Source organism: Leucoraja erinacea, chromosome 4, assembly GCF_028641065.1.
Source record: "Leucoraja erinacea ecotype New England chromosome 4, Leri_hhj_1, whole genome shotgun sequence".
NCBI lineage: Eukaryota > Metazoa > Chordata > Chondrichthyes > Rajiformes > Rajidae > Leucoraja > Leucoraja erinaceus.
In genome coordinates, this window is record NC_073380.1 from 50,771,734 (window position 1) to 50,792,305 (window position 20,572).

A 20,572-nucleotide genomic window follows, 5' to 3' on the forward strand; every position below is an offset into this window, starting at 1 on the left:
CAAAGGTAGGCACAAAATGCTGGAGTAACTCAGCGGGACAGGCAGCAACCCTGGAGACAAGGAATGGGGAGTGGGCGGTACAGAGATAAAATGTAGTCCTTTGTAGAGCTGTAGGACTACAATTTATCTCTGTATCGTCCACTGCCCTGAAGTCTGAAGAAGGGTCTTGACCCGAAACATCACCCATTCCTTCTCTCCAGAGATGCTGCCTGTCCCACTGAGTTACTCCAGCATTTTGTATCTACCTATGATCTACATATATGTGTATTTGTGTGTATATATACACACAGTGAACTTTTTTTCCCTCTCGTTTATTATATTGTATAGAGTGTACTATGTTTATATATTCTGATGTGCCGCTGCAAGTAAGAATGTTATTGTTCTATCTGGGACATATGACAATAAAACACTCTTGACTCTCTTGACAATCTCTCCATTGAAGACTCAAAATGAACAAGGAGAGTATCACTCCTGCCATCCTGGGGTAGTTGAGGCAGGGACTATCCCAATGTTAGACAGGTACATGGATAGGGCAGGTTTGGAGGAATATGGACCAAACACAGACAGGTGGGACTTATGTAGCTGGGACATGTTGGTTGGTGTGGGCAAGTTGGACCGAAGGGCCTGTTTCTACACTGTTTCACTCTATGACTGGCTTAAGTTCCATAAACCCACCATCAAGTAATTGTCTTGGCCTCCGTCTGGTGATTTGGTCTAGATCTGCCGTGAATAATGTCTGAGTTGGCTCCATGCACAAGCTGCACTTACAGTGAAAAGCTATTGTTTTTCTATTCTGTCAAGTGGAAAATGAATCATTTGGGATGATTAAAGCTTTGATGCAATTCAGTGCACTGTGAATGCAAAGCCATGTGTTCAGCAACTTTCTATTAGATGGTAATAGAAGGAAATGCAGCAGAGAGCAGAAATGTGAAAGAATTCTGAGCATTCTTAGGGGATAGGGAGTAATTAATTAATAAACAGATAATTAATTTGATGGCACCTCTGATGGCACTAATAAAAGTTCTGAACTACATTGAGTGGACCTCTGCAGATTTACCATGAGCATCTAGTGCTTAACAAGCTTACAAGCAGATTGCTGTTGGTGTAGTGGGAATTTGAAGCTCAGCTTTGCCTTTGCCAAACCCGACATTGGTTCATAAATAAAATACAATTTTGAGAGGCATAGATTGGGTAGACAGTTAGAACCATTGTCCCAGGGTAGATGTTGCATAAACCTTGCACTAATTCCATTTTATTCTCCCCATATCCTCTCCCTCCACTCTCTTACTTCCCTCCCATGATTCCACTATTCATTTGTACAATAGAGGCAACTTACTGTGGCCAGTTAACCATCTAACATATCTTTGGGACATGGGAGAAGAATGAGACATCTAGGTGGGGAAAGGAGGATATATATCGTCACAGGGAGAATATGCAAACTCCAGAGAGTGATGGAGGTTGGGATTTGAGTCACTTGAGCAATGAGGCGGCGGCATCATGCTAGCTATGATAGACATGAAAAGCTGGAGTAACTTAGTGGGTCAGGGGGGCATCTCTGGATGCAAAAAGATAGGTGAAGTTTTTGGTCAGAACCCTTCTTTAGACTGCACCTATTCCTTCTCTCCAGGGATGCTGCCTGACCCGCTGAGTTACTCCAGCATTTTGAATGAACCAGCATCTGCAGTTTCTTCCTACACACTGCTGGCTATGATGCTGTGTGGAATAGGAACAAAAATAATACACTCATCATCCAACAAAAATCAACATTGCAATATTTATTTTGAAGTAGGAAGAAGGGTGCCAACCCAAAATGTCACCCTTCCATGTTCTCTTGGTGCAGCCGTCTAACCTGCTGAGTTACTGCAGCACTTTGGTCCTTTAAGGACCATTGTGCTTCAATTTGAAAACCTTGTGGTATGGTTTCCATTGGAATGAGAAAGAGAGAGAGACAAGCAATGAGGAATAGCAGGCTTATCAACACAATATGAATGGAGCACATGGCAGGGAGTAAAGACCTCCCATTGAAGATAGAGACAAATGCCGGAGTAACTCAGCAGGGCAGGCAACATCTCTGGATAGAAGGAATGGGTGATGTTTCGGGTCAAGAGCCTTCTTCAGAAGAATGGGTGATGTTTCGGGTCAAGAGCCTTCTTCAGAAGAAGGGTCCAAAGAACGGTCTCGATCTAAAACTTCACCCATTCCTTCTATCCAGAGAGTCTGAAGAAGGGTCACGACCCGAAACATCACCCATTCTTTCTACCCAGAGATGTTGCCTGAGTTACTCCAGCATTTTGTGTCTATCGATGTAAACCAGCATCTGCAGTTCCTTCCTACACAAAGACCTCCCATTGTCTGAGCAAAGATTTCCTTTCAAAAGCTTTATCTAAGTGCAAACAATTGCATTACAAATTAACATGCTTTGCAGTAATCTCTAATCTGTACAAGAGATGTGCTACATTTATTTCATTCATGCAGCACGGCTAGACTGATTATGTGATTATACTGTTCTTTGATTGTAAAATACTTCATCTTTGGGAAGAATATTATTATATTAATAGGTTGTTTTAGCCAATGACCCATCATAGTAATTTTGCTATTTCCTAAGTTCAAGCTTTTATTCACATTTAGATTTTTACATCTGAATTACATTTTCAGCAACATACTTAATTTCAACCTATTAACACGTTTTTCGTTTTATAATCTATCTCTCCTTCTAGTAATGAAAACTTAATTACCCTTTTTGGGGTTCCCTGACTCCTTGTTCTTTCCTGCTCCTTCCTGATTGTTTTCTTCCCATGTGCTCTTGCCAAGTTGATGAATAAATGTTTAGCTGAAAAACAAAATGAAACAAGGTAATGAATAGAGCTAAAAAAAAAAACCCCACAAAGTGCTAGAGTAACTCAGTGGGTCAGGATGGAATGGCATAGCTGTGGTGTAATGCACCACAAACAAATTTAGAAGATTGAGGGGGGATCTTATAGAAACTTACAAAATTCTTAAGGGGTTGGACAGGCTAGATGCAGGAAGAATGTTCCCGATGTTGGGGAAGTCCAGAACAAGGGGTCACAGTTTAAGGATAAGGGGGAAATCTTTTAGGACCGAGATGAGGAAAACATTTTTCACACAGAGAGTGGTGAATCTCTGGAATTCTCTGCCACAGAAAGTAATTGAGGCCAGTTCATTGGCTATATTTAAGAGGGAGTTAGATGTGGCCCTTGTGGCTAAAGGGATCAGGGGGTATGGAGAGAAGGCAGGTACAGGATACTGAGTTGGATGATCAGCCATGATCATATTGAATGGCGGTGCAGGCTCGAAGGGCTGAATGGCCTACTCCTGCACCTATTTTCTATGTTTCTATGTTGTCCGTGTTGGCGTGGAGGGGGAGGGGGGTATTGTGCTGTTTGACCGCCCCCTGCTATCCCAGGGGCAGGGAGACACAGCGGCTTTTGAGACTGGTGGGCAATCACTACCAAAGTGTCTGCCCACGCAGTCCTACACTTGTCTGCCGCACTAAAATCATCCCGCAGAGAATGATCCCAGCATAACCCAAGAGCCTTGTCACCCCAGACAGATTAATGACGCCCGCGCATCCCCCCCCCAACCCCTCTCCACCTCAACTCAGGCCTGGGCACCAAAGCAGCTCAGGAGGCGAACCCTGAGCTCCGTCTCCCAACAATTTGATGTGCACATCCGTCCACATTCAAAGATTTCATCTCCCGTCTCCCCGCAGTGTGTAGACATGGCAGTAAATACAATTAAAATATATCAAACCAGTGTGTTTCAAACAAATCATAAGTATAACTGCTCTGGCACTGGATGGTGCGCATTTTCCCTTTGTAGGTCACATCAATAGATGCGGCCGCGCTGAATTCTATCTTTAATTCAAAGCCGCAGGATGGAGATGTCTTCTTAACACCGTTGCTTATTAAAACATAACACTGTTGCTTATTAAAACAGACCTTCATTCAGGATTGGCTCAAGAGTAACTCGGGAGACGAACTGGGAACATCGCAGAAATGACAAGTAAACGGCAAACTTGTCATACCCGTGGGAACTCAGTTAAACTCTTGATCATGCACTTGGGATCTCGTACACAACCACGAGTCTTTCACTCGGGGTACCTCCTGGGTCAGATCCTACCATGAGACAGGGCTTTTAGGCAGGAAATGGTGTTGGATAGACTGATGGGACTGAAGGCTGATAAATCCCCAGGGTCTGATGGTCTGCATCCCAGGGTACTTAAGGAAGTGGCTCTAGAAATCGTGGATGCCTTGTTAATAATTTTCCAATGTTCTATAGACTCAGGATCAGTTCCTGTGGATTGGAGTGTAGCTAATGTTATCCCACTTTTTAAGAAAGGCGGGAGAGAGAAAACATGGAATTATAGACCAGTTAACCTGACATCGGTGGTGGGGAAAATGCTGGAGTCAATTATAAAAGATAAGATAGCCGCACATTTGGATAGCAGTAACAGGATCGGTCAAAGTCAGCATGGATTTACGAAGGGGAAATCATGCTTGACTAATCTTCTGGAATTTTTTGAAGATATAACATGTAGAATGGATAAGGGAGAGCCAGTGGATGTGGTGTATCTGGACTTTCAAAAAGTCTTTAACAAGGCCCCACACAAGAGATTAGTGGGCAAAATTAGAGCACATGGTAATGGAGGTAGAGTGCTGACATGGATAGAGAAGTGGTTGGCAGACAGGAAACAAAGAGTAGGGATTAACGGGTCCCTTTCAGAATGGCAGGCAGATACTAGTGGCGTACCGCAAGGTTCGGTGCTGGGACTGCAGCTATTTATAATATACATCAATGATTTGGATGAAGGGATTCAAGGTAACATTAGCAAATTTGCAGATGACACAAAGCTGGGTGGCAGTGTGAACTGTGAGGAGGATGCTATGAGAATGCAGGGTGACTTGGACAGGTTGGGGGAGTGGGCACATGTATGGCAGATGAAGTTTAATGCAGATAAATGTGAGGTTATCCACTTTGGTAGCAAAAACAGGAAGGCAGATTACTATCTAAATGGTGTCGTTGGGAAAAGGGGAAGTACAACGGGATCTGGGGGTCCTTGTACATCAGTCTATGAAAGTAAGCATGCATGGACAGCAGGCAGTGAAGAAAGCGAATGGCAGGTTACACAAAAAAGCTGGAGAAACTCAGCGGGTGCAGCAGCATCTATGGAGCGAAGGGGAAAAAAAAAAAAAAAAAAAAAATTTAAAAATGGCATGTTGGTCTTTATAACACGAGGAATCGAATATAGGAGCAAAGAGGTCCTTCTGCAGTTGTACAGAGCCCTAGTGAGACCACACCTGGAGTATTGTCTGCAGTTTTGGTCCCCTAATTTGAGGAAGGGCATTCTTGCTATTGAGGGAGTGCAGTGTAGGCGATGGCGGGACTGTCATATGCCGAGAGAATGGAGCTTGTACACTGGAGTTTAGAAGGATGGGAGGGGATCTCATTGAAACATATAAGATTGTTAAGGGTTTGGACATGCTAGAGGCAGGAAACATGTCCCCGATGTTGGGGGAGTCCAGAACCAGGGGCCACAGTTTAATAATAAAGAGTAAGCCATTTGGAACGGAGACGAGGAAACACCTTTTCTCACAGAGAGTGGTGAGTCTGTGGAATTCTCTGCCTCAGAGGGCGGTGGAGTCAGGTTCTCTGGATGTTTTCAAGAGAGAGCTAGATAGGGCTCTTAAAAATTGCGGAGTCAGGGGATATGGGGAGAAGGCAGGAACGGGGTACTGATTGGGGATGATCAGCCATGATCACATTGAATGGCGAGTGCTGGCTCAAAGGGCCAAATGGCCTACTCCCGCACGTATTGTCTATTGTCTATTTTCTATTGACAAAGGCTTAAGGTGAAAGGGGAATGATTTAATAGCAATCTAAAGGGCAACATTTTCATGCATAAGATGGTGGGTATATGGAATGGGCTGCTAGAGGAGGTAGATGAGGCAGGTACAATAACAATAATTAAAAGACAGATGGACAGTTACATGGATATGAAAGGTTTAGAGGGAAGATAGACACAAAAACTGGAGTAACTCAGTGGATTTGACACCATGTCTGGAGAAAAGTAATAGGTGATGTTTTGTATAGCCTAGATGGGGCATCTTAGTTGGCATGGACAAGTTGGGCCGAAGGGCCTGTCTCCATGATGTATAACTATGACCTTCTGCTGGGCACTCAGATTTTAAGAGAGCTTATTCAACCAGATTTAACCCTGATATGAAAGCAGTAGGAATGATTCAAGTACTTTACAACACTGATCTCTGTACAGTGACAGGGATTGCTACATTTTTCACTTACTACTAGTCCAATTTTGTGTTTCTGTCAGTTCTTATAGTCCATGATCACAGCAGCTGAGAGACAGACTTTGCTGTCATCCTGGTTCCGTGAACCAACAAGAAAGTAAATCACTTCAATCATTGTCTATATCAAAACTAAAAGGAAGCAAAAGGACACTTACTGAATACTCTGACAGTGTATTAGAAAAGATAGCAGACACAGTAATGTTAATTTAAACTAGTCTGAAGAAGGGTCTCGACCCGAAACGTCACCCATTCCTTCTCTCCAGTGATGTCGCCTGTCCCGCTGAGTTACTCCAGCATTTTGTGTCTATCTTTAATGTTAATCTAATATTTTGACAACAGACATTAGACAAAAGACAATAGGTGCAGGAGTAGGCCATTCGGCCCTACGAGCCAGCACTGCCATTCACTGTAATCATGGCTGAATCACAGTATGATCAGCCATGATCACATCGTGGCTGATCACACCATTCCTGCCTCCTTCCCATATCCCTTGACTCCAGTATCTTTAAGAGTTCTACCTAACTCTCTCTCGAAAGCATCCAAAGCCTTCTAATTACTGCCAAGGAATGGGTGACGTTTCCAGATGTCCCAGCATCTGCAGTTCTTTCTTAAACACAAAGGGTCCCCTGGCTTGGGTGCCATTTTGGACCTCTTGATGATTGACAGGGTCCAATGCACCTATTTCTAGGCACAAAGTTTCCTCAGCTCAGTCGTTCAACCAACTCATCCATCTATAATTAAAATATCTCTGGTACCCTGTTCAAAAATTGTACTGTGTCAGCCATTCTGCGGCACCTACCCCCAACTCACTGGCTAAAGTGCTTTAAAACAGCTCCAGAGTACCGTGAGTAACTAATTGCTGGAAGGCAGCTAGCTCACAAGTTATCAGCAGGGCATTTTGTTTTGAACCACATGACTGTGGAAGAAATAGAGCATGACATTGTTGAGTAGGAGTGCTGGATTTTATCAATGACATGCAAGCAAAGGAGAAAGAAAAATCAACTCGATTTACTCATTCTTAATGACTATTATCCAAATAGATGCAAAGATTACACAAATCACCCCCTTAATGGATTCTGAGACATATCATTTGAGAGCAGAATCCTGAATATTTTATCGGTTAAAATCTCAAGACAGCAGTGCCCCTCTTAGTAATTATTAATGGAAAGCTTATTTCACCTCGCATTGAAATGTAAAAGAGTCCAAATGCATTATATTTTAAGTATCACATTGTGGCTGTTTTCCAGACTTTAACAATAAAGTAAATCAATCATTTATATACCATCCTGTGAGTTTCTCCAGGGTTGCTCCTGTTACCAGCCGTAGAGACCAAGTTTCCTATGAATCGATGTCAGTGGAGAGATTAGTGCCAAGGAAGTGCCCAAACTAATGGAAATTGATGAGCTTGTACACTAATAAAATGACAGGATGAGATTATTCACTAATTAATTGGACAGATGATAAGGTGGCACACATCACTGCAATAAATAAGGTTGGAAATGACATCTGTCGTCACGCGTATAAATCTTTAGCCTCCATCTCAAAGATTAAAATTACTGCAACTGGTTCCGTGCCACAGAAGATTATGCACAGTGGGACATAGTGTGAAATGTGTGTACTTCCCCACCTCCCACCACTGCATGAGACTCACGGCACTGTCTTCAATGGATTGGACCTTTCAATACTTCACGCCCACTAATGCCACTCAACCATCTACTCTTCCATTTGCCTTGAGGCCCAGTAAGTTGTGGGTGTCTGGGTGGCCTTTGCAGTTAATCAAAGCCCAACGAGGGCTTGGTAATTCAATTCAATTCAATTCAACTTTAATGTCATCGCACAAATACAAGTATGAGTACAACGAAATGCAGTTTTGCGTCAGTCCGTAGTAGTTGTACATAAGGGAAAAAAAAAAAAAAATAGAAAGAGAGAAGATACAGAATAATCAAGAAATACAGAATAATTAAACAATGGGGACGGAGGGACCGGAGAAATCTATTGACGGGACTCCGAGTTCAGCAATGTGATTGTATTGTTGTAGAAGCTGTTCCTCACCCTACTAGTACATGACCTGAGGCTCCTGTACCGCCTCCCTGATGGGAGGAGGGCAAACAGTCCATGGTTGGGGTGTGAGGGGTCTTTGATGATCTTCCCAGCCCGTCTCAAACACCATTTTTGGTGGAGGGCATCCATGGCAGGGAGCGGGGCACCGATGATGTGCTGCGCGGTTTTCACCACCCGTTGTAGTGCCTTCCTGTCCGCAGCAGTGCAGCTGCTGTACCACACCGTGAAGCAGGTGGTCAGAATACTCTCTATAGTACAGCGGTAAAAGTTGGTCAGGTTCCGGGGGGACAGGTGGGCTTTCTTGAGCCTCCTCAGGAAGTAAAGGCGCTGCTGTGCCTTTTTGATTAGCTTGGAGGTGTTGAGGGACCAGGACAAATCCTCCGAGATATGTACTCCGAGGATTTTATAGCTGGAGACGCGCTCCACCTCAGTCCCGTTTATATGGATGTAGAGGAGAGGGCTGAGCACACAGCCCTGTGGCACTCCGGTAATCAACCACTGCAAATGGCTTACATAGACACAAAATGCTGGAGTAGGACAGGCAGGGCAGGCAGCATCTCTGGAATGGGTGACGTTTCAGGTCGAGACCCTTCTCCAGACTGACGTCATGAGGGAGGGTGATGGGGAAGTTATAGATAAGGAAGTGTGAAGGTGCGAAAACAGGGCAATGGGAATAGAGATCAAGGAAAATGTAGAATAGCTCATTGTTAACTAGGAAAATGTAACAACAAAGCAAACAGAGATAAAATGTGGTCGGAGACAGGAAGACTGGTCGGAGAACATGGAAGGGGGGGGGGGGGGATGGAGAGCGATGGAACGCAAGGGTTACTTGAAGTTAGTGGTCAATGTTCATACCGTAAGCTGTTCCCATTCCTTCACCCAAATGTCACTCATACCTTCTTTCCAGAGATGTTGCCTGTCCCGCTAAATTACTCCAGCATTTTGTGTCTATCTTTGTTTTAAATCAGCATCTGCAATACTTTCATACACTGTAAATGGCTTGATTGTAATCATGTATAGTCTTTCCACACTGATTAAAACGCAACAAAAGTTCTTTACTGTACCCCAGTCCACGTGACAATAAACTAAACTGAACTGAACTGAGGGGGAAGGAGTGGTTGGATCTTGGATCTTGAACACCATTGAACGGTTGTGATTTGCAATCTGAATTTTGAAGGTTAGCTTGGAGAATGATGTGCAGGTACATGGAAGAAGTTGTAAACATTTGACAAAGGGAGGCCAGCATCACGTGTGAGTGACTGGGTGGGGTGATCACTATTACAGTCGATGTAGGGCTCAGAATTGGGGTTCCTCATGGAAGAAGATAGCCATGGTCATGGCATCTCTAAGGTTTCCTGATATATTGTAACATAAGCTCTTCATCACAATATACCAGGAGATCGCAGAGATGCCATTTCAAGGCCATCTTCATCCCTCGACAATCCCCAATTCAGAGCCAATGGATCGACTGTAATAATGACCACCCACCCAATCACTTAAACATGACCCCAACCTCCTCTTTCCGATGTTTATGACCACTTCCCACACCTGCACACAATTCCCCAACCTAACCTTCAAGGTTCAAATTGCATATGGCAACCACTCAATTACGCCTATGCTGAAGAATAGTGGACATCTCCTTTCCTGAAGATGGTCATGATCATGGCACATCTGAGGTCCCCTGGTACATTGCGATAGAAGCACTTCATCACAATATACCAGGGACCCCAAAGATGCCTTGATTGTGACCATCTTCAAGAAAGGAAATGTTCATAATGGTGACTATAGAGGAGTTTCTCTACCATCTACCACCGCTGAATTTTCATGGACAGTAGAATTTAAGGAGCGTGTTCACAGACCTTTTCCAGTTGATGGATCCAATGGCTTTAATGAGAGCATGAAAACCGTGTATAGTAGTTGATGTTGCTCCCTGCATTTCTGTTTGAGTGTTCAGTGAAGGCCTTGTCTAGTTTGCCTCTCGATGGATGGTCCACATTATGATTCAAGGTGTAGGTTTGCAGCCATTTGGAAACGGATCCTGGTCATTCTCATCAAACTACATTCATGCTCATGAAGCAAGAAAGGAAACAGAAACATAGAAAGTAGGTGCAGGTGTTAATATTAGCCAAATTAGAGGTATTATAAAATGGAGGATCTTTGCATTTGCAGGGCCTGTGAAAAGTTACAAGTTGTGAGCTGGCGCCATAAAGTCTGGACTCCAGTTTGATAAGGTGAGGTCCAGATGTCCTTTCCTTTGTTAAAATTCATGAAGACTTTGCAGAAGAGCTCAGAGGTGTTGCCAATGCATAGTCAGGATTGGCCAAATAAGGGGGAGTTGTAAATACTGTTAATAATGTTGCAGGGTGTTTGTACTGCTGTTTGATGATTGGCTGAAGTGTGAAACTTTGTTTGAATTGTTTATATAACCTGGGAAAATGTTGCATTACCTTGGTGAACAGGCTTCCTTCCAGAAGCTTCTGTAGAAACATTGTAATGGGGTACATTGTAATTGGGTTAGGGAACTGTCAATAACAGTATAATGTAATCGATATCTGTGATTGGTTTGTAGAGAATTCTACCCCCACAGGGTCTGATGACCTATAATGAGCGGTACCCAGGAGGATCAGAGTCGATCTTCTGGAGGGGCGCTCTGGACTGCGGTACCTTTTGGAGGTGTCTGCTTGCACGAAGCTGAAGGGCTTGAATGAGCAGAGACAAGGATCGGACCCGTGGTGGTTAGGTATTGTAAAGGGAGTTTGTTATTGTTGGAATGAATAAAGAATAGTGATCCGGTGCTTGACAGTGTTTTATTGAACTATACTGGGGGGGAGGGGGGGGGGGGTGTAAGATCTAGGAGCATAATTACACAGGAGCTAGCACCGCCATTCAATATGGTCATGGCTGATCATCCAGAAGCAGTACCCTGTTCATGCTTTCTCCCCATATCCCTTGATTCTGTTAGCCCCAAGACCTATATCTATCTCTCTCCTGAATATATCCAGTGAAGTGGCCTCCACGGACTACTGTGGCAGAGAATTCCACAGATTCACAACTCTCTGGCTGAAAAGGTTTTTCCTCATCTCAGTCCTAAATGATCTACCCCTTATTCTTAAACTGTGACCCCTGGTTCTGGACTCCCCGAACATCGGGAACATTTTTCTGTACAATCCCTGTACTTAAGAATTTTACGTTTCTATAAGATCTAAATTCCAGTGAATGTAAGCCCAGTCGATCCATTATTTCATCATATTTCAGTCCTGCCATCCTGGGAATTAACCTACGCCCTATGCTGCACTCCCTCAATAGTAAGAATGTCCTTCCTCAAATTAGAAGACCAAAACTGCACACAATACTCCAGGTGCAGTCTCACCAGGGCCCTCCACAGCAGGAAGAAAGTATAAATGAATATGCGGTCAATTATATTATGCTTCAAGTATGTGCACTATTGGATTCTCTTCCAGGGCAGATGAGATCTGTACAAGAAGGACAGGTTGCATCTAAAGTGGACAGACACCGATATTGTTGCAAAGAGGTTTGCTAGTGCTCTTGCGTCCGTTTAAACTAGTATGGTGGGGGTAGGAGGTTGTGGGAAATAGAGCAGTATAGCACATGGAGGGATTGAGGGGAAGGTAGGGTTATGTCAACTAAGACTGATTGATGAACACGATGGGACTGATGAGACAGTTTGGGTAGGAAGGGATGAGTAAATCAAGGGGTTGTGGAACGAGTGGTCTCTATGGGGAAGTGGAATTCATTGTCACAGAAGATTGTGGAGGCAATGGGTATTTTTAAGGCAGAGATAGATAGATTCTTGATTGGTATTAGTGTCAGGGGTTATGGGGAGTAGGCAGGAGAACGGGGTAAGGAGAGAAAGATAGATCAGCCATGACTGACTGGTGGAGTCGACCTGATGGGCCGAATGGCCTAACTGCTCCTATCACTTACGAATGTATGAACTTATGAAGCGGAGAAGGGGAGGCAACAGGAAGATGTGACTGGCGGTTGGATCATTGTTGATGGTGACAGAAATGTTGGAGAATGATGTGTTGTATGCAGAGGCTGCTAGGGTGAAAGGTGAGGAGCAGGGGAACTGGCTCCATCTGGGGAGAGAGGGAATGAGGGTAGAAATGCAGTACACGGATAATTTTAACAGATGCTAAATTATCTTATAAAAAGAAAAACAGAGGAAAGAAATGTGGTTGTGTGCTCATCTGAGAAAGGCACTAAGGTGTACAGTTTGGTAACATAATCAGATGCCTTATTTGTAGCTGCTTGCTTTCACAATGCAGCTGTTGTAGAATGGAAACATTTATACATTTAGCACTCTAGGCTGTTTGAGTAATTAAAAATGCACACACGACAGATTAGTAATTTGATATTCCTTTTAAAATGAATTTGAGTTGAAATTAACAAAGGTGGATATGTGAACACTTTGATAACATTTATTCAAGGGAAAGTATGTTAGATGGTTAGAGATACCTAAACTTTATTTAATTAACATAGGTTTTTTTTAGAAATTCAAAGAACTCTCACATTGGAGATGCTTTAAATTACAAGATAAGGTTTTGAAGGTAGACAAACTCAGCGGGTGAAGCAGCATCTATGGAGCGAAGGAATAGGTGACTTTTTGGGTCGAGACCCTTCTTCAGATAAGGTTTTGAATTTATTTTTAATTTGGTAATACACCATGAGGTTAGATTAGATTTGTGATACTGCAAGATATTAGATTAGCTTATTGTCATATATATGCCAGGATGCAATGAAATTCCTTATTCACTTTACTCTACTTTAGAATTTAGAGATACCGGGTGGGAACAGGCCCTTTGGCCCACTGAGTCCCTGCCGACCAGCGATCACCGAATCACCCGATCAAAGTTATTTCAGATTCTTGAACATTTGGATTAAAAACTTAAGAAATAATGCATGAAATTTTCAGATAAGGCAATTTTTTACTTCACGGCATAAATCTCTATCGGAATATGTAAAAATGTCGCCGTTAGCGTGTCGTTTTTTTGAAAAGATGTGATCACACACAAACAAATAAATACACCCACACACCCATCCAAGATCAGAGTTTTATAGTTATAAGGATAGATGGGCCAAAAGCAGGCGAGTGGGACTAGTGTAGATGGGACTAGTGTAGATGGGATATGTTGGCTGGTGTGGGCAAGGAGGGCCGAAGGGCCTGTTTCCACACTGTATGAATCTATGACTCTACCTCAGTGCTTGATTCCAGAACACTTGCTTTCATCATTGACATTCTGTAATTTTAACTGTCTTCTTCGCATAATTGCACTTCCATTAGAACGTAATGACAGAGCTAATTTGATTTATGCGGAAAACATTGATTTTGAATGCTGTCCAACATAATTAACAAAAAAAAAGGCCTCTATCCATATCAAGGGTATGTTTCACTGTTGTTTAGTGGTGTGTATATATGGGAAATGTTTGAACCATCTAGTTGAGCTATAATGATTTAATTACTTACAGTTCACACGTATAATTCAGAGTTGGGTATCAAAATCACAATGTCATTAAATTTGGTGTTGAGGTACTTAAACCAGAGGAAGACTGCAACAATTTATGGATAAGACAGAAATAAACTTACAGAAATATATGTAATTAATGGACTAACATACCTAAATGTGCACAAGAGCAGTTTGATTAAGAAATATACGGAAAGCATACATTTAATATGCTGATAATTGTTGATGGAATGGAGCGGCTGGGCTTGTATACTCTGGAATTTAGAAGGATGGGAGGGAATCTTATTGAACCGTATAAGATTATTAAGGGTTTGGACATGTTAGAGGTAGGAAATATGTTCCCGATGTTGGGAGAGTCCAGAACCAGGAGCAACAGTTTAAGAATAAGGGGTAAGCCATTTAGAACGGAAATGAGGAAAACTTTTTCACACAGAGAGTTGAAAATCTGTGGAATTTTCTGCTTCAGAAGGCAGTGGAGGCCAATTCTCTGGAAGCTTTCAAGAGAGAGTTAGATAGATTTCTTAAAGATGGCGGAGTGAAGGGATATGGGGAGAAGGCAGGAATGGGGTACTGATTGTGGATGATCAGCCATGATCACAGTGAATGGTGGTGCTGGCTTGAAGGGCTGAATGGCCTACTCCTGCACTTATTGTCTATTGTCTAAAAATAAAAATTTAATTGAGTTAGAGAAATTAGGGGAATCGAAGATTAAAATTGTACAAATGACTACAAGCAACAGAAAGGGGAAATGAGGCCAAATCCAAGGTCAATAATAGCAAACTAATATTTAGATTTATTTCTAGAGAGATAGATTGAAAAGGTTGAAAGGTCATGCTAAATATCTGGACAGGCACAGTGACAGCGCAGCAGTAGAGTTGCTGCCTTAAAGGACCTGAGACCTGGCTATGGATGCTGTCCGTACAGAGTTTGTACGTTCACCCAGTGACCACGTTGGTTTTCTCCGGGTGCTCTGATTTCCTCTCACACTCCAAAGACGTACAGGCTTGTAGTCTAATTGGCTTGTATAAATGTAAATTGTCCCTAGTGTGTGTAGGATAGTGATAGTGTGCGTGGGTTGCTGGTTGGCGCAGACTCGATGGACCAAAGGGCCTGTTTCCGTGCTGTATCTCTGAACTAAACTAAGAAAGATTTCGAGAGATATGGATCAAATGCTACGCTGTTCTTTTTTATTATGCCCTATGAAGTAAAGAAACAATCATGACATATACAGGTTGAGCAAATAACAATAGTTTTTATGCAATAGAATAAAATGGATGAAACTACATCGAAAGCTAGTTGCATTTTCCTTTAAATATAGAAGAGGCCTGTGATAGTTCCTCTATCACACTCATTGTACCATTACACAAAATCAAATGCTAGGCACTAGAGCAGAGGTTCCCAACCTTTTTCCTCCCGTTTACCCCCTGGCAACTTTTCGAAAGTAAATTTACCCCCAACCCTGTTTTGTTCAGTAATTTGACACTTCTACCATAATAAAGCAACCGACAAAGGGGACATTTTAAAATACTGTTTTTAACAAATCCAGAATCAACAAATTTACCCCTGGGTAGGTGACATTTAGCCCCTGGGGGTAAATTTACTCCAGGTTGAGAACCCGTGCACTAGAGAGATCAGAATAATTTGCATGTGTAAAACCTGCAGCTTTATCCTGTGAATCAGCATGCAGTCTTGCAGCCTGGTTCCGATGCATTGGAAGGAACTGCAGATGCTGGTTTAAACCGAAGATAGACACAAAAAGCTGGAGTAACTCAGCGGGCCAGGCAGCATCTCTGGAGAGAAGGAATGGATGACATTTCGGGTCCGGACCTGAAATGTCATCCATTCCTTCTCTCCAGAGATGCTGCCTGTCCCCGCTGAGTTACTCCAGCTTTTTGTGTCTATCTTTGCATTACAATGCATCTATCTGCGTGTCAGGATTATTGAATAAATCAGCATGCCATGCCGTTTAATTGTTGGGAACTGCTTGAACACATGGCATGCTCGACTCTACGAGGGCCTGAGGCAGAGAATGTGACATTATTTCACAGGGAATACTTTTAGACATGCTGTTAAGTTTCTGAGATTTTACTTTAAATATTTATTTGAGTTTATTGGCTTCCAGCCCTAAATTATGGCTTGTTTAACGGAAAGGTACTGATCAGAGATCAGGGACTTAATTTATATCTATGGGGCATAATTCCTGCTTTATTTTATCACCAGGGAGAAATGAACCATGTTCCATACAACATGCTTTAATTTGATTCTTAGGTAATTTCAAAGATATCAAAGAACAGTGGTGCAGCTGGTAGAGCTGCTGCGTCACAGTGCCAGATACCCAGGTTCAATCTTGAGCCCAGAAGCTGGCTGTGTGGAGTTTGCACGTTCTCCCTGTAACCACATGGATTTCCTTTGTGTTCTCCAGTTTCCTCCCACTTGCCAAAGACACGCTGGGGGCACTTGCCAAAGACATACAAGGGGCAATTTTCACCATTTCAGGCGCATCTCCGGAGAGAAGGAATGGGTGATGTTTCGGGTTGGGAATGTAACAGAGGATGTAACAGAGACCCTCGACCCGAAACGTCACCCGTTCATTCTCTCCAGATATGCTGCATGTCCCGCTGAGTTACTCAAGCATTTTGTGTCTATCTGGGGTTTAAACCGGCATCTGAAGTTCCAAAGGCTTTCTATGTTACATTCATGTTTTTTTTAATTCATTAATTCAGGTCCTCTTTAAATCTTTCCCCTCTCGCCTTAAACTACTGTGCTCCATTTTCAGGGGACACATGGAATTGCAGCTGCTGGTTTATCAAACATGATACAAGGTGCTGGAACAACTCGGCAGATCAGGCAGCTTTTCTAGAGACATGGATGGGTGACCTTTCTGGTCGGGACACTTCTTCAGACTGTTTGTGGTGCTGGGGGTGAAAGAAAGCTGGAAGAGATGGTGGGGGCAGCACAAAGCCTGACAAGTGATAGGTGGATACAGCTGAGGGGGGGGCCTTTGATACTGTCCTCCTGTTTTAAAGTCCTCTACCCTGGAATAAAGGCTCTGACCATTCATCTTATCTGTGGCCTTCATGAATTTACATGCTTCTTGGCCTCTTACGCTCCAGGGACAAAAAAAAGCCCCAGCCCCTTCGAGGCTCTTCTTATAACTCAAACCCTCCAGTCCCAGTATATTCTTTGCAAATCTTTTCTACACCTTTCTGGCTGATTGATATTGTTCCCATAGCTAGGTGGCCAGAAGTGCACACAATACTCCAAGTGTGATTTCACCAGAGTAATGTATAGTTAACGCAGAACAAAGAACAGTAGAGTACAGGAACAGGCCCTTTGGCCCACAATGTCTGCCTTAAACATGACGCCAAGCACATAAAACAATAAGCTTTTCATTGTATCTCAGTACACAAGACCGTAACAAATCCAATATCAATATTATACCTCTTCTGCACCATTTCCAAGGCCTTCACATTCTTCCTACAAGGCAGCAATGTGAATTGGACACAATACTCCAAATGTAGATTGTGTAAATGTAAACTAAGCTTGATGCAACTCAATGGTTCAATGGCATTTTTTATTGGCACATGTACTCAGGTACAGTGCAATTCTGTTTTTTGCATGCAGTTCAATGAAAGTATTACTATACGTAAGCACATCTTAGATTCAGTACAAGTGTATAGGCACAGTGTACGTACAAGAGTCGGCAGGTTTGGCACCATTTTCAAGTCGCAGTCATAATCTGTGGAATTCTCTGCCACAGAAGGCAGTGGGGGCAAATTCACTGGATGTTTTCAAGAGAGAGTTAGAAAGAGTTCTAAGGCTAACGGAATCAAGGGATATGGGCAAAAAGTAGGAATGGGGTACTGATTTTGGATGATGAGCCATGATCATATTGTATGGCGGTGCTGGCTCGAATGGCCGAATGGCCTACTTCTGCACCTATTTTCTATGTTTCTATGTTATACATGTAGAGTTCGTAACCTGACCGTGAAGGCCCATTGCCCTGGTGGCGTTGCAGGTTCGGCCTAGCCAAGCGTAGCTGTTGGTGTTCTCCACTGTTGTGCCATGTAGCCGTAGGTTGCGTTCAGTCTGTGCTCTTGGCGTCTTGGAGCAGGGCCTCCAGTGGCCCCCGCACCCAGTGAGGTGCCCTGAACTGCTTCCCACAGCCGATCCTTTGACCAGCCCTCTGTTCCCTGTGTCCGCCCACCACCGCTGCCATCTTGGATCTCTTCACCCTCCTCTCTGGAAATCGGGGCCAGGCAGGGTAAGGGTCGGCGGCTCGTCTCTTGGGGATGAGTTCCCGGTTCCGTGGCAGGCGAGCCAGGCGAGCCAGGCCTGCTTCCAGAGGATACACGCGGCACCACGGCTACAGCATGGCTTGCCAACTCCTACACTCCATGACATGACCAATAATGCAAGCATGGCGTTTGTCTTCTTTATCACCCTATTTACTTGTGTTGGCATTTTCAGGAACTTTGGACGTCAACATCCCTCTGTGCATCCTGAAGGTCCTGCCATTTACTGTATACTTTCCTCTTATAATTAATACCTTAAAATATACTACCTCACACTTCTCTTCATTATGCTCCATCTGCCATTTGTCTTCTGAATTTCCAAATGATCTGTCCTGCTATAATCTTTGACCTTTCTCACTCACCACAATGTCACCAGTTTTTATGTCTTCTGCAAACTTGTTAATCAGACTGCTAACATTTTTGTCCAAATCATTTATATATATATATTGTAAGTGAATAGTGAAAAGACTGGATGGAGTGGTTGTGGAGAGAATGTTTCCACTAGTCGGATAGTCTAGGACCAGAGGCCATAGCCCCAGAATAAAATGACGTACATTTAGAAAGAAGATGAGGAGGGATTTCATTAGTCAGAGGGTGGTGAATCTGTGGAAATCATTGCCACAAAAAGCAGTGGACGTCAAGTTAATGGATATTTTTAAGGCTGGGATTAACAGATTCTTAATTAGTTCGGGTATCAAGGTTTAGGGGGAGAAGGCAGGAGAATCGGGTTGAGAGGGAACGATAGATTAGCCAAGGTTGAATGGTGGAGTAGACTTGATGGGCCGAATGACCTAATTCTGCTCCTATAAACTATGAACTCATGAATTTATAAGTAACACTTTCCATGAAGCTGATATTACCATTACAAATCATTTGAACAATTAAGAGCTAAGTTGGCGTTAACCATTTACTCTAGTAATAATTTGTTTTTCAGGCTGTATGATTTGCTCTCCAATTAAAATTGTTGTGCATTACATCTGAAGGAACTTGCACCTTTTCCTTTTCAGTATGCTCTGCATTTTGCTTCCCTGCATATTCTTCACATTGTGTATTAGCAGCAGGTACAATCAATTCATGTGTTTAGCAATACATCAAAGCATCCACAGAAGCATGTAATGGGATAATAGCCTTATGACATTCCAAACTGTGCCAGAAATCAAGAGCTTTGTCTGCTCAGGAATGGTCTCAGTGACTCGAGTTGCTCTAATTGTTTCCTTTAGCCTCTTGCAGATCATGCACAGATTGAATCAACATGAAATGGATGCCTCTGCAGTTAGAGCTGTCATCTTAAATCCACCTCCCACCTATAATGCTGTGTCGGATGCAGTAATGGGATTTGACCCTTGAATTAATTGCTCATAACCACAGAGTAATGGAACTGTCAAGATTTAGCTTCTGACGGTCTTATTTACAATGATGTCGTTGTTTTTCATGAGTAACACATGCTGCAAGTATCAGATTTCAAACAACGCTACATCATAATAAATTGGATCTGTTTTAGTTACTTCATAAAACTTTATTGAGAGCAAGTACATAGCCATTTTTTCAAAATAAAATGACAATTTTATTAGCATCATTATTGGTATCAAGCCACTTTTATGCATCATATGCAATTTATTAGCACGGTGAAAATATTTTATTCCTGCCTATGTTGTCAGTCTGTTTTATGTTAAAACAAAATTTACTTCCCATCTTCCAAGGATCTAAGCGCTTCTTCCAGATGAAGGAGTAATTTATTTGTGTTGCTTCACATTTTGTGTATGCGTACACTCAGAACGTGATCTCTGTTGTATTCGGGGAACTAAAGACAAATTTGAGTGACCACTTTGGAGTATACAACCGTTAAAGGGCCTGTCCCACTTAGGGAATTTTTTTGGTGACTGCCGGCGACTGTCACAGTCGTAGCAGGTCGCCGAAAAAGCGGCGACTGGACCCCCCCCCCCCATGACAATGTCTACGACAAGCTGCCACCTAGTCGACGTCAAGCTACGGCAAGCTACCGACAACCAGCGACACAATCGTCGCGAGATAGGACGTCCACCTATGAACACATCTAAGACAAACTACGACCACACAAGCAACAACCTATGACAATCGGAGTCAACCAACGTCCACCCGCGACAAGCTACGACAAGCAATGACCCTGTCGGCGACAACTGAAGACAACTGAAGAAAATTCAGCTACCGTTACCTGTCGCCGGTTGACGTAGGTTGACGTAGGTAGTCGCCGATGGAATTCACCGGTCAGCACCCGACAACCAATGTCACCTAGCGACAACATGCGTCATCCTTGGTGACAACCTACGACAGCACCTCGGACACTAGAAGACAGGCCACGTCAAGCCCACAGTCGCCGAAAAGTTTTGAACATTTCAAAATCCAGCGGCGACCAGAAAAATGTTCC

The 20,572-nt window shown here is 43.1% G+C and overlaps 1 protein-coding gene across 2 annotated transcripts in view; it reads right to left on the bottom strand.

Annotated features, from left to right (window-relative positions):
* Positions 1-20,572, bottom strand: part of dlgap1a (discs, large (Drosophila) homolog-associated protein 1a) — a 648,178-nt gene that overhangs the window by 246,427 nt on the left and 381,179 nt on the right. For both annotated transcript variants that reach the window (XM_055634211.1, XM_055634209.1), the window contains exon 4: positions 2,736-2,830. The gene's annotated coding sequence lies outside the window, so the exon portion shown is untranslated. The remainder of the gene's footprint in view (positions 1-2,735; positions 2,831-20,572) is intronic.